The sequence below is a fragment of the Amphiura filiformis genome, chromosome 19, assembly GCF_039555335.1.
Source record: "Amphiura filiformis chromosome 19, Afil_fr2py, whole genome shotgun sequence".
Lineage (NCBI taxonomy): Eukaryota > Metazoa > Echinodermata > Ophiuroidea > Amphilepidida > Amphiuridae > Amphiura > Amphiura filiformis.
The window spans coordinates 41,444,086-41,457,096 of NC_092646.1; positions in this window are offsets into that span (position 1 = coordinate 41,444,086).

A 13,011-nucleotide genomic window follows, 5' to 3' on the forward strand; every position below is an offset into this window, starting at 1 on the left:
ACAAGAGCAAGACCAAATTATTTTGTTTCGCATCCCTGGTATAAATTGGTTACAACACATTTTTTAGCGGAAATACATGGGCACATACTAGCAAAATTTATACCTCTGCCAGGCTGTAATGGCAACACCCAGTATACCAACGAATTTATAAATTTCAATCCTAGCAGTGTATGTACCCGACTGTAAGCATGGCATGCTGCACTAGCATCAGGCGTAGTGTCATTTTGTCCTCAGTTTTTTTTCCTGGTGCGTTTTATTTTTTCCCTCTCTATCTCTCGTGTTATTTAACAAAATGGCTAATTTTGTTTTGGCTTATATTTTGTCTGGTTACGAACAGAAGGGAGAAAATGAAGAACGAAAAAGTAATGGTCAGTGATATTGGGCTATTCCATTTAAAATCCACACTACCCCTGTGGAAGATTTTGGAAATACCTTCCACAGGGGGAGTATGAATTTCAAATGGAATGAACATATTTGCAGCTCTTTTGAAACTCACCTTCCCTCAGGGGAAGGTTCAGGTTGAATCTTCTTTCAGAGGGTGTATGAAATTCAAATGGAGCTGCCCAATGTGTTCATTCCATCTGAAATTCATACTCCCCTGTGGCAGATATTTCCAAAATCTTCCACAAAATAGTGTGGATTTTAAATGAATAACCCATGTAAAACTAAGTTGGAAGCGGCATTTTGTTTTGTACGATTAACTGCAAAGGTTTATATGTGGCTTGTGAATGTTTTCAGTATAAAATGCAAGTAATTGATAATGTAAACAGCAAACAAACAGTTTGGAGAACTGTATTGCGGGATATTTTTGCGGTGTTAATTTTTCGTGATTTGAACTTGTCGGCGCAGTTTTGCGATTTCTTGTACTGGCGATTACAAACAGTTACGCATTAAAGCCTGTGGGTAAAGATATTTGTTGCCTGCTTTAAATTTGCGGTCCTTAAATTTACTGTGACAAGCGCGAAAATAACATCTCGCGAAAATAACATCTCGCGAAAATATCCCACTGTACAGTATATGAAGAGCTTATTTCCAAACCGTGTTAAGTCCACAAACCCATGTATCTGATTTCCATTTGCGATATTGCAATAGCTTGTGATCATCACAGACTGTGGTCTGTGGTTTGATGCACCATTACAAAGCAAACTCACAGTAACAATACTGTGTGAGGCATTTGTTTCCCAAATGAGAACAGTAGTCTGCATATTGTTATGCAGCATTGTTATGGTAAATAATAGCTTGCTGATAGTACAACTCATTGTTGCTAATGTCAAACTTGTCAAAGTATTTGTGATTATATCACACAAGTAAATGAGACACATGGGGTTGTGGACTTAACACGGTTTGGAAATAAGCTCTTCATATATATTGAGTTCATTGTAAACAAGGGTTGTTTCATGGAGGTTGTCAAGATCGAATCTACCAGCCCAGTCACTTAAGAATATGTCTGTGTCTTCTCTACTTTTGTCTACTTCTGGTATCCACTTCTCTTTCCCATTTTTCTTTTCAACTTTCAGAAAACTTCACTAGATGTGTTCCAGCATGGAAGACATGACCTTAATTTTCCACACGGAGAGTGTGAATTTCAAATGGGGTTACCTGAATGGGCTACTCCATTTGAAATCTACAACCCCTGTGTAGCAGGTGAAGGTGATATCTTCCATAGAGGGTGTATGGATTTCAACTGGAATAGCCCAGTGATTCTCCTGTGAGTTGTTGCCAAAGTTACCTTCGTTAATTTTTTCATTAAATTGCGATCATTAATTAATCAAATACCGCACAAATTTGTGGTAAATGATCATCATGATTTTTAAAACAAAATTGGCTCTGTGATGAAATAAAAATTGTCGATCACATTGATTTAAATGATGGAAAGAAGATCATTATGAACATCATTATTATCATAATTGTGAAAATTGTTTTGGAGATGGTTTTACAGGACTTTGTAGCACAAAACTTGAACAGTGGTTTCCTCGGAAAATTATATATATAGAACAGTGTGCAACACAGGAAGTTATTATTTTATCAAATCTGAATATTTCAAGAATTCTAATCTCATATATATTATCAGTATTTTTCTATTTTCAAATGAAGACATATTTATTTCAATTCCATTCCAAGAATGGGATATTGATAAGAATTCATAGAAATAATTCTGTGCATTATTCGGTTAGACTATGGTTTAAGAACCGATACTCTAACCTAGGATTCCACTTTAGCAAGTTGTTTTTTAATAGTGGGCTATTCCATGTACCCCCTATGGAAGACATGCCCTTAATCTCCCACACAGGGGGTGTGGATTTCAAATGGAGTTGCCTTCATATCAGGTAACCCATTTGAAATGCACACTCCCTGTATGGAAAAATTAAGGTTGTGTCTTCCATTGGGGGTATATGGATTTTAACTGGAACAGCGCACTGTAGCTCCCCCATGTAGAGCAATTTACCACACTTGGAAATTATTTGGAAAAAGCATTTTGCTTAAGTTGTGTAATAAAAATAGATGCTATTTTGTCTAAATACAAGAGCTTTGGCTAACAACCACAGGCACAGAAGTTCAAATATGGGAATTTTTATGTAAGCTTTAACTTGTGTGAGAGATGTAACTAGCAAATGCATGTTACACCAAAATCATTTAAGGCCTCACCCTATTTTTCTTAGTGACTGCAAGACTCGGCTGGTATTCGCTGTAGAAGTGACGTAAGGCTACCATAGCAATAGATGAATACAATTTTTGACTATATCGCCCTGCACTACAACGTTCATGCGGTACCTATGCATTGAACCATATCATGCTGATCACTCACACCTGTAAGATTATTAGCTTTGAAAAGAGTGATATTGTATTCAATCTATGATTGCAGACATACACAGGTGATAAGTGCAACCTGCTTGTAGTGCAGGGCGATATAGTCAAAAATTGTATTAATCTTTTGCAATGGTAGTTAATCCGATTATGACGTCACTTTTACAGGGAATTTATACATGCACAACGGGAAAAACCTCTTGGACTATTTTGTTTTGGAAATGAGAACGTAAGCAAACAAACAAACTGACAAACCTTAGTTGTAATGGTGATAAGTGATACTTTTTTGTTTGGTTGGTTCGCAGTAATTGCCATATGTTAAGTGTTACACTCTGCCTTGGGTGATGAGGAGGAGTTTTGTTTCTCTCCACCAAAATATGTTGAAAAAAAATCACGGTATGCCATGAAAAGGCTGCGTGTGACATTAAAAAAAAATTGTGTGTTGCAAGTTAAACTGGTGTTGTAGAGTGTTTTTTATTATCGAGTGAATTATATGGTTGTAAATTTGGAAATTGAAATATGTAGCAACAGAGATAAGCCTGGTTTGAGGACACTGTATTTTATAAACCCACTTCCCTGGTTTCAAATAATAATGATAACTGTTACATTGAAGGAAATGTTGGCATGTAAAGTTAATTTTTTTAAACTTCCGTGGTCCGAGCTGTGCGCCAAGCGTCTACGAGCGTACACACAGAAAAAATAAGCAATCACGCTGATTGGCTGATCAACGCCTTGACAACAAGTCGGTTGACCCATTGGTTGTCTGTTCGGCGCGTAGTAGGCGACCTTGTCACTTTTACGCGATCGCAATTCACCAGCGCGTACCCCGACCACGGAAGTTTAAAAAAAACCAACTTTAGCATAATTGAGATTCCTTCAACCTTGCTCTCATGAGTGGCATGAGAGCATTTTCCTCTCACATTTGGATTTCCTCCTTGTCAGAATAAAAATCCTGCAAATTTTCCCAGTTAAGAGGATTTCGTGATCCTAGCATCCTCTTTTTATGACATTTTTCAGTAGATATCCACGAAAAAAGCTCATTCCCAAAATTTCAGTTGATTCCGATTTTTCATTTGCGAGTTATGCATGATTATGTGTATTACACTGCTCCATAGGCCACTGTTGTAATATCGTTCTGCAATACCAGAACAAAATTTAATTTTGACGATATTTTTCCTAAACAAATTAATCTGCAAGAAATTTTTGGTACATAAACATGTAGCCAGAGGTTTCCAGTGGTATAAAAATCTCAACTTTTTTTGAGAAAAATGGGGGGATGAAGCTGTGGATCACAAAATGCCATTTTAATATAAGTCATCACTATTTAATTATCACTAACTAGGCCAACAAAAAAATTGGTTGTCCACAACTTTTCTGGGGTAGATATTTCCTTTTTAAATGGACAGGTTTGGGATTATAAAGAGCCCCTGGTCCAAATATCCTTATTCTTTGAAAAGCTTTTTTTTTTGACAGGAATAAGCAAACCATGAAATTTTTTTTATCAGTTTCACCGTTGATTTGAGCCATGAAAGAGGTAGGGTTGAGTGATCGCTTATACACCAATCCGAGAAGCGTTTACTGCATTTGGCCCTCTATTGACGGAACCACAGATGTACCAGTGGGGGAAATTTAATTTGTTCAAATCATGATCGTGTATGATCACTGTTGTGTGTACAATTCTGTATAGCACACTAGCAAGTAATTGATGGAAACCCCGGCCTTGGGACAACACAGTTTTACGTTGGGGACACCACAGTAAATGCAGGGCTGTCAAATCTCACGCATTGGGTCACTTTCTCACGGTCTCACGCCAAGGTAGTATAATCTCACGCCTAGGTAGTAAATCTCACGCAAAATGAGTAAAATCTCACGCATCGTCATGAATTATTTGTTACTCCTATTTCATCATAGTATCCTTATTTTTTTAATAAGTTAATCTAAAAAAAGTTGCAATTTTTATACCATCATAAACTTTCCTGTCCATTGGACGGACTGAAATTGCAACACAGTGGCCTGTGGGGCACTGTAATATGTGTAATTTTGTACAACTTGCCAATTCAATGTCTGCAGAATCAAATGAAATTTTGGAAATAGGCTTTTTTTGTGTGTATGGAACCATACCCTAAAAAGTGGATGATATCGCAATATGCGCCTATAATGAAATCGGTTAAAAATTGCTTATATAAAAAAGGGACCGTTCACAAACACTTTTTATAATTATGGGGGGCTGATGCCAAAAAAAATCATCGCAAATTTTTGTCGCCCCCCCCCCCCTTTTCAGATCTCAAAAATTTCAGGGCCCTTTTTGACATAAAAATTAAGGGTCAACCCCATAGAAAAGCATAACTCAATTTTCGCAGGAAAATGTGTGGTCAATTTTTTCAGCCCCCTCAAAACTTTTAAGGGACCCATTTTGCATCAGGCCCCCCCAACAAGTGTTTGTGAACGGTCCCTTAAGGAGCAAACCAAAAGTTCAATGACACCTCCCAACAATAGGAAGTCTGCACAGCACAAAGACAAGCTCCTATATGGGTTATTTGCATGGTTGAGGCATAGACCTCTGGTGTGCATGTACCATCTACACACTCTTGGATGGAACCCTAGTTATTAATTTGGAAAAGACCCAAGAAAGATAAAATTTTAAAAATTGACTTTATTATTCAAATATTACAACATTCCATGCATTGAGCTATTTTTCGTTTCCCTAAATTTGTTTTTGAAAAATTCGTAAAATCTTGATCGTTCTAATTTTTGGGAGTTTCAAAACTCTAAAATCTGATTAAATCTTAAACAGTTTGCACTGTGTCCTATAAATGAATGTGTTTCTGCACATAGAGGTTATTTACCCCTCCCCTGAAATAAGTGACAAATGTTGCAAATTCAAATTTCCCCCCTGGGGCTCCCCCAAGGGACTTTCACTTGGAGGACATCAAACATTTGGTTTATTCCTAAATACCTTAAGGGGTACTACACCCTGCCCAATTTTGTGCCTATTTTTGCATTTTCTCAAAAATTATAGCGCATTGGTGACAAGTAAGATATGTATATTATAGGGGCAAGGACTACACCTACTGCACTAGACATTTTATTTCAGCACAGACAACAGTTGTGGAGTTACAGTCAAATATGAGGGAAAACCAATATTTGATCTATAAATCAATAACTACTTGCTGTAGTTGTAGTCTTTGCCCCTATAATATACATATCTTACCTGTCACCAATGCGCTATAATTTCTGAGAAAAGTGCAAAAATAGGCACAAAATTGGCCAGGGGTGTAGTACCCCCTTAAATCAGTCTAGACAACATTTCAAAATGTAAACATTCTGAAAAAATCCACAAAACTTGTCCAGTTTTAAAAATTTTGTTTGGGTAGTGGACAACCAAAACATAATTTTGATCTTGCACATCTAAAGAGATGTTCAATGATAATGCGTCGTGAATTGAACACAAAAGCACTGAAATCGCCTTCAATGTGAATTCGCCATTGTAGTGAGAGGCCGGTCGAGTGCAGATCCGTGAGAACACGCTTTTCAATACGGAATAAATGCTAACCTCATTGTGACATCCAAGCAGCAAAGTTCATTTCCCATTGAAAAAGCGTTATCCGACGGATCTGCAGCCGACCATTCTGTGAATACGCCATGCCTTAGTTACTGGTTCATGCTTGGTTTGCACACCTGTTAGCAACCCATTGACTTTGTGTTGTGATCATTTTGATCTTGGTTCAGAACACAGCGTGAACCAGTTGACTTGACAACCTTTGATTTTGTCGTCACACTATGACAGCGAATAAGTGAGAATATTAAAGAAGCTGTCAATTGGGTATCTTTTGAAAAATGAAAATGAATACAACGTAGACATAGATGCATTCAGAATATTTTATTAGTACCCTATACAACAACAACACACAATTTACAGTGATAAGAATATAATTACAAGTGCATGTTTTTTGTTGGCCCCACACGTTACACATGGTTGGAAACATTTATGACACCTAATGCTATTGCACCTATTTTGTAGTTATTCTGTCAAGAGTGGTAATATTTTTAGGTTAACATACATCTTCGGTTGATATTACACAATTTAGAAAACAAAGTTTTGAGAGTCAACTTGAAATGTAGAGCCAATAAACGATTATGTGATTTAAAATTCACAATATCCCATTCTTACCATAACATTAACATTACACAATTAGATTGTCCAAAAGTTCATAACACTACAAAACATATATTGGGCTATTCAGTTGAAGTAGATACATTCTCTATGGAAGACGTGACCTTAATCTCCAAAACAGGGGATGTGAATTTTAAAATGTTGTCACCCATTCAGGCAACCCCATTTGAAATTCACACTCCCTGTGTGAGAGATTTAAGGTCATGTCATTCCATAGGGGGCATGCAGATTTCAAATGGAATGACCCATTACAATTCAAGTAACAAAACATGAAAAACATGAACATGACGATGGCTTGGCAGCAGAAAAATGTACCTCATATTACTGCTGTGGTTTGATAAGCTTATGCTCAAGTTTGCTTGTATGTATGTAAAAAAAAAAGCAAAAAAAAAACCGCAGTGATTTATAGTGCGCTACGCACAGGCACAACGCCTAGACGTTGATCCACAAGCCTCAGCATACTTTACAGTACTCATGCACTACTATATTAAATACAAGGTATGCAATGCGCATATATCACAGACAGTCAGTCATACATACAGTGCACTAATGGAGATAAGTCTTTTTGCCACTGAGCCATCAACGTAATATATTACATATAAATAGATATTGATAGGTAATTACTGAATGCTCCTGTGATAATTATTACATACAAATTTTTAACAAGACGGGTCAATATTTCAGAAGTGTATAGCCAGCCTTGCGCCTATTACGATATACATCTTTTTTGTCCAAATGAAGAGATTATACCCAAAGAGGACCAACTCAAAATTGCCCCGTGTGTAACACTATGGTAAATCAGCCATCTTGGTTTGTGGCACATGGGGGGGGGGGGGCAAATACTGTACCTCTGGCATTTATCGGCAAGAGCTCCAAACCAAACAATAAATTGTCTTTAAGCTCACTGCTCAAGCGCTACAAAGGTCTAAGCATCCATTATTGGCACAATATATGCAAAATGCAAATCCGAGTTCAATCCATGACATGGGCGACACATAAACATGCCAGAGTTGGTACTCTCTGGTTCTACTTAAATGAGTTGAACTAACACTAATAGACCATATTTAAGCTTGAGCCATGCAATAATACACTTCTGTAATACCAAACCCATTCACATAATATGCATGTTGATAAATAGTTTTGTGGAATAAGGAATGCTAATATTTCTTTTAATCTCAACTTACATACAATGTATAATACCTGTACAACTATTTATTATAAAAACAAGCAACTATTTACAAAATATATATCAGAAAATGCAATACTTAAGGTTCTGACATAGACCCTCAAGAAAAGAGGCTCTAGTCCCGATTAACACACAAACATGCATCAGCTACGATGAAATAAATCTGCGGGGATTAAGTCTATCAAAGGACATCATCTTCATTCCAGTGTTTATGTAATTGATGAAGATTTGGTGTTCATATTTCCCGGAAGAAATATCAACAAAACATGGGGGACGGGGGCATGGTTATTGGTTTACACTAACTATTTGCTGGTCTACGGTCTTAATAACTTGGTGGTTTGTAATCCGGAGTTTTGTTCAATCATGTTACTTGCACATAACCATTAGTATGATCGTTTAACAGCAGCACCTTACATATAAATATAACTTTTCCCTCGTTTTATAATAATTAGTATATGCAGATTGAAATTTACATCAATAAGCATTACTACTTTGTACAATATCATAATTATTAACAAATTTATATAGAATTGGTCTATTCTAGTTGAAATCCATACACCCCCTATCCAGGCATGAGATTGATCATCCATGAAAAAAACCTGAAAAGTTTGAAAAAGCCTGAAAAAGTGTGTGAAATGAGGCTAAAAAGACCAAAAATGGGCTGAAAAGGAAGTGTGGAAATTTGGACCACAAAAAAGCAGGAAATCCTGCAAAAGCAGGAAAATTCTCATGCCTGCCTATCGAAGACACAATTAATCTCCCACACAGTCAGAGGGTGTAGATTTCAAACAGCGTCACCTATTCAGGTAACCCAATTTGAAATGTCCACTCCCTGTGTGGAAGATTATGGTCAGGTCATCCATAAGGGGAGTAAGGATTTCAACTGGGATAGCCCAATGTACAAGCATGCTGTCTGCCTTAATTAAACTTCTTTTAAAATCCCATATATTTTTGCTACGTCAGGGTATAAGTTTTTAGAATCCATGGACCATTCTTTAAAAAAATGTCAGGGTGTTGAAAATCACACACCTGAAGATGATTAGGAGTGCTATAAAGAGGGAAGGTTTCTAGAAGCAGAAATATGGCTACTCAAGACTCAAGATATTTGAAAACTGGCCAGTAATACTGATAATTTTGTTCATTATCATGTTTAACCCTATTGCCCGAAGAAGGCAATACCATCTCAATCAACCCCACATCCGTCCAAACATAAACAGGAAATATTTTACAAAAAATTGGATAAAACTATCATTAGATGACAATTCATGCATATTTTTTAATATTATTATGTAATACCTAGGGACCTGAGCCCTCTTTTTAGGGGGTACCTCAATTCGCGAGTTATAAAAGGTTGTTGGGTATGGGGGTGACCAGTTGGGTCCCCTCAACACCCTACAGGTGCACAACCAAAAAAATATAGGTAACTTTTTATTTTACGGGGGGGGGTCATAGAAGGGGGGCCCTTGATGTTTGCTAATTTTTGTTCAAACTATATCGACATTGGACTCAAATTAAAGGAAATGTTGTGTAGATCATTTCATATGACATTTATTTTGTCATACAACCTTCTTGAAAGAAGATAATTTGAAAAATGTGCGTTTGTAGGTGAAAATGTGTGTTAAGTTAAGGAGTGAGTAGGGTATCGAAACAGGCAAGTTCATCACAGTTACTGAATGATTTACTATCAAAATGGTATCAAGCTGTATACATGGTATAGCTTATTTATCTGTGGTAAATTAGTTTATACCTTATGTAATGCCCCCATGTTGTTAATGTTATATATAATTACATTTGAACTTGCCAGAGCAATCAGAGACAAGGATCAAGATCATATGTTTGATAAGGTTATTCTACTTATTGGAGGCTTTCACCCACTGTGGATCCCACCTGGCATATAACTTCTTTAAAGCAATTTGCAAAGTTATGAGAGACAGTGGTGCTGAAGACATCCTGACAACTAGTGGGCTGTGTCACGAAGGAACAGCCAGAAAGATGTTTGTTGATAAAGCTGACTATTACCAAACGCTTCAAGCTGTGCAGATTTTGAATGAAGCAACGTGGCGCTTCTTCTACAATGCATTTGAAGACTGGTGTATTGAAAGGAGCATTAATGTTGATTGGGCTGATGACATTTCAATGACTGTGCAGATACTGCTCAATTACAACCTGGACAGAGCTGAACTATTAGAAGCAATCAGTAAATCTCACTCCAAGATTGAGATTCTCTGCAAGCACATGGTAGAATTCTAAGACTACCTCTCTGACAAACCAACAGCAAAGCTCTGGATGACATTTATGGAGATGTGTGATATTATTCTGAAGTTCCTGTGCTATGAACAAGAAGGAACTGGTTTGGTTATCTAAGTGAGACTGCAAATATGCTACCATACCTAACCGCTGCAGGTCATTACAAATATGTTCAACATTCTCTCCCTCAATACCTGTCAGAGATGAAACAGCTAGAATCTGTAGCACCTACCGTCTATAACTCATTTGTACAGGGGAACTTTGTTGTTAGGCTATCTGCAGGCAGGCACAATGCTGTTTCTCCAGACATGCTACTGGAACAAACATATAATGCAGATGCTAAAGAGTCCAGTGGTCTTGATGGCATAACAATGAATGAATCGGCACAGGCAAAATGGGTCTACACCAAGTCTCTAACAGCTGCTGCATCATTCCAGTTAAAATCTATGTTGAATTTGAACCCTGAAACACAAAATCCTCACCGTGAATCTGGCAAGGCATGTATCAGTAAGGATGCTGGTCTGATCCTGAATATTACAGAGAATAATGACAACAACCCATTTTCATTAGCCAACAGCGATCTAATCATCATTGCTAATGGAGAGATGGCCAACAAGTGGTTTTGAGGTAGATGTAACTAAATTCATTGGCAAACATGAATGTGCTAACAAACCACCATCCCTGTTTGACAAAAACGGTGAAATGAGAGCATCTAGGATAAAGGCCAACCATGTCAGGGTTCTGAAAGAAGACACACAGGTGACACCAGAACAGAACTCCCACAGACGAACCTCAAAACATGTCTCATTATTGATGGCATGCATGCCATTAGGAAATGGCCTTTCAGAAAGAATAGACATTTCCGGCAGTTTCCACCAGGTATAGAAATTCGATGCTTGACGATGTCCCTTCCGGCACTGGAGAAGTCCACTTTTGTTGTGACAGATATGACAGTCTCAAATCAGCTGAACGTCATCACCAAATTATATCATATTGACAACCAATACCGGATACTGGATCTAAGTTTTATCTATCTTCAACAGTTCTGACAACACAACAGCCTTCCTCAACTACATCTGCACAAAATGGGAACATGATGAACTGGCAGATCCCCAGCTTGATATCAAGCTGTACTTCAGGTGGCTTTGAAGATGTTGAGAGAAGTATTATGTTGACAGAGGGTAGCTCACGCGACGTTCCAGATTTGGAGTCCTCGCAAGAGGAAGCAGGTACACGGATAATGGTACATGCCATGTATGCCACCAGAGAGAATGCAGTCGAATGAGTGGTTGTATATGCAAATGACACTGACGTTGTTGTTCTCAGTATCTACTACTATGCAGCATATCTAAGAGATCTCGGTTTTAAAGAGCTGTGGATAAGAACGCATGACTGTTACTTGCCGACCCACAAGCTTGTCGATTGCCTTGGTGATGAGAGATGCTACCTTCCACTTATTCACAGCCTTAGTGGTAGAGATGTAACAAGATACCCCTTCTTCAAAGTTAAGAAATCGCGGCTCGACAAGAGCAAGATGGCGGAGTTAGATGAAATCGCTAATTACGCAGAGAGTGACTTCACAGGCCTGATAGACCAAGTTAGGACACTGTTGATGGCTCTGTATAGTTCTACTGCAGACCAGTCATCCTTCTCTAGTCTGGCAGAAATGCGAGCTTACAACAACGCGTCTGCTGCACTCCACCTGCTTTAGGGACCGTTTACAAACACTTGTTATGGGGGCTTGATGCAAAAAAAGGGGGGGCCTAATTTTTTTAACCCTCCTAAAAATGACCTCAAATTTTCCGGGGAAAATTGCGTTTATATGCTTTTCTATGGGATTGACCCATAATTTTCATGTCAAAAAGGGGGGACCTGAAATTTTTGAGATGATGAAATTTTTTTGCATCAGGCCCCCCTCCCCCATATAAATGTTTGTGAACGGTCCCTTAGCAACCATAATAGATAAGACAGCACATCTCCCGAAGCCTGACATACCATCACCAGACGACTATGGATGGAAGTTTGAAGGAGACCACTATGTCCGATGTCCCAATATACCCATCACAGCTAGTGCTTGGCCAGATGGTGCTGCCAGGAAACTTTCATGTGGTTGTACTAAGCAGTGCACCATCAACTGCTCATGTGAAACGGTCCGTCCCATGTTATATTAAAGTGCATGCAAAGGTTTGCTTGAAAACTGTAGTCCCGCAAGACGCACAGAACAGTTAGGTTCCAGTGACAGCAGCAGCGATTAGAGTGAAGTGAGGATTGATTTTTACAGATTTTCAACTACAAACGCACGCTGGTTTACATTTTTCACATTATCTTCTTTCAGGAAGATTGGATGACAAAATAAATGGCATATTCAATAATCTACACAAAATTTCCATTAATTTGAGTCCAATGTTGATATAGTTTGAACAAAAAATTACCATAATTGAGGCCCCTTTTATGACCCCCGTAAAATAAAAAGTTACCTATATTTTTTGGTTGTGCACCTGGAGGGTGTTAAGGGGTCCACACTGGTCACCCCCATACCCACCAACCTTTTATAACTCGCGAATTGAGGTCATGTGTCCCAGGTCCCTAGGTATAATAA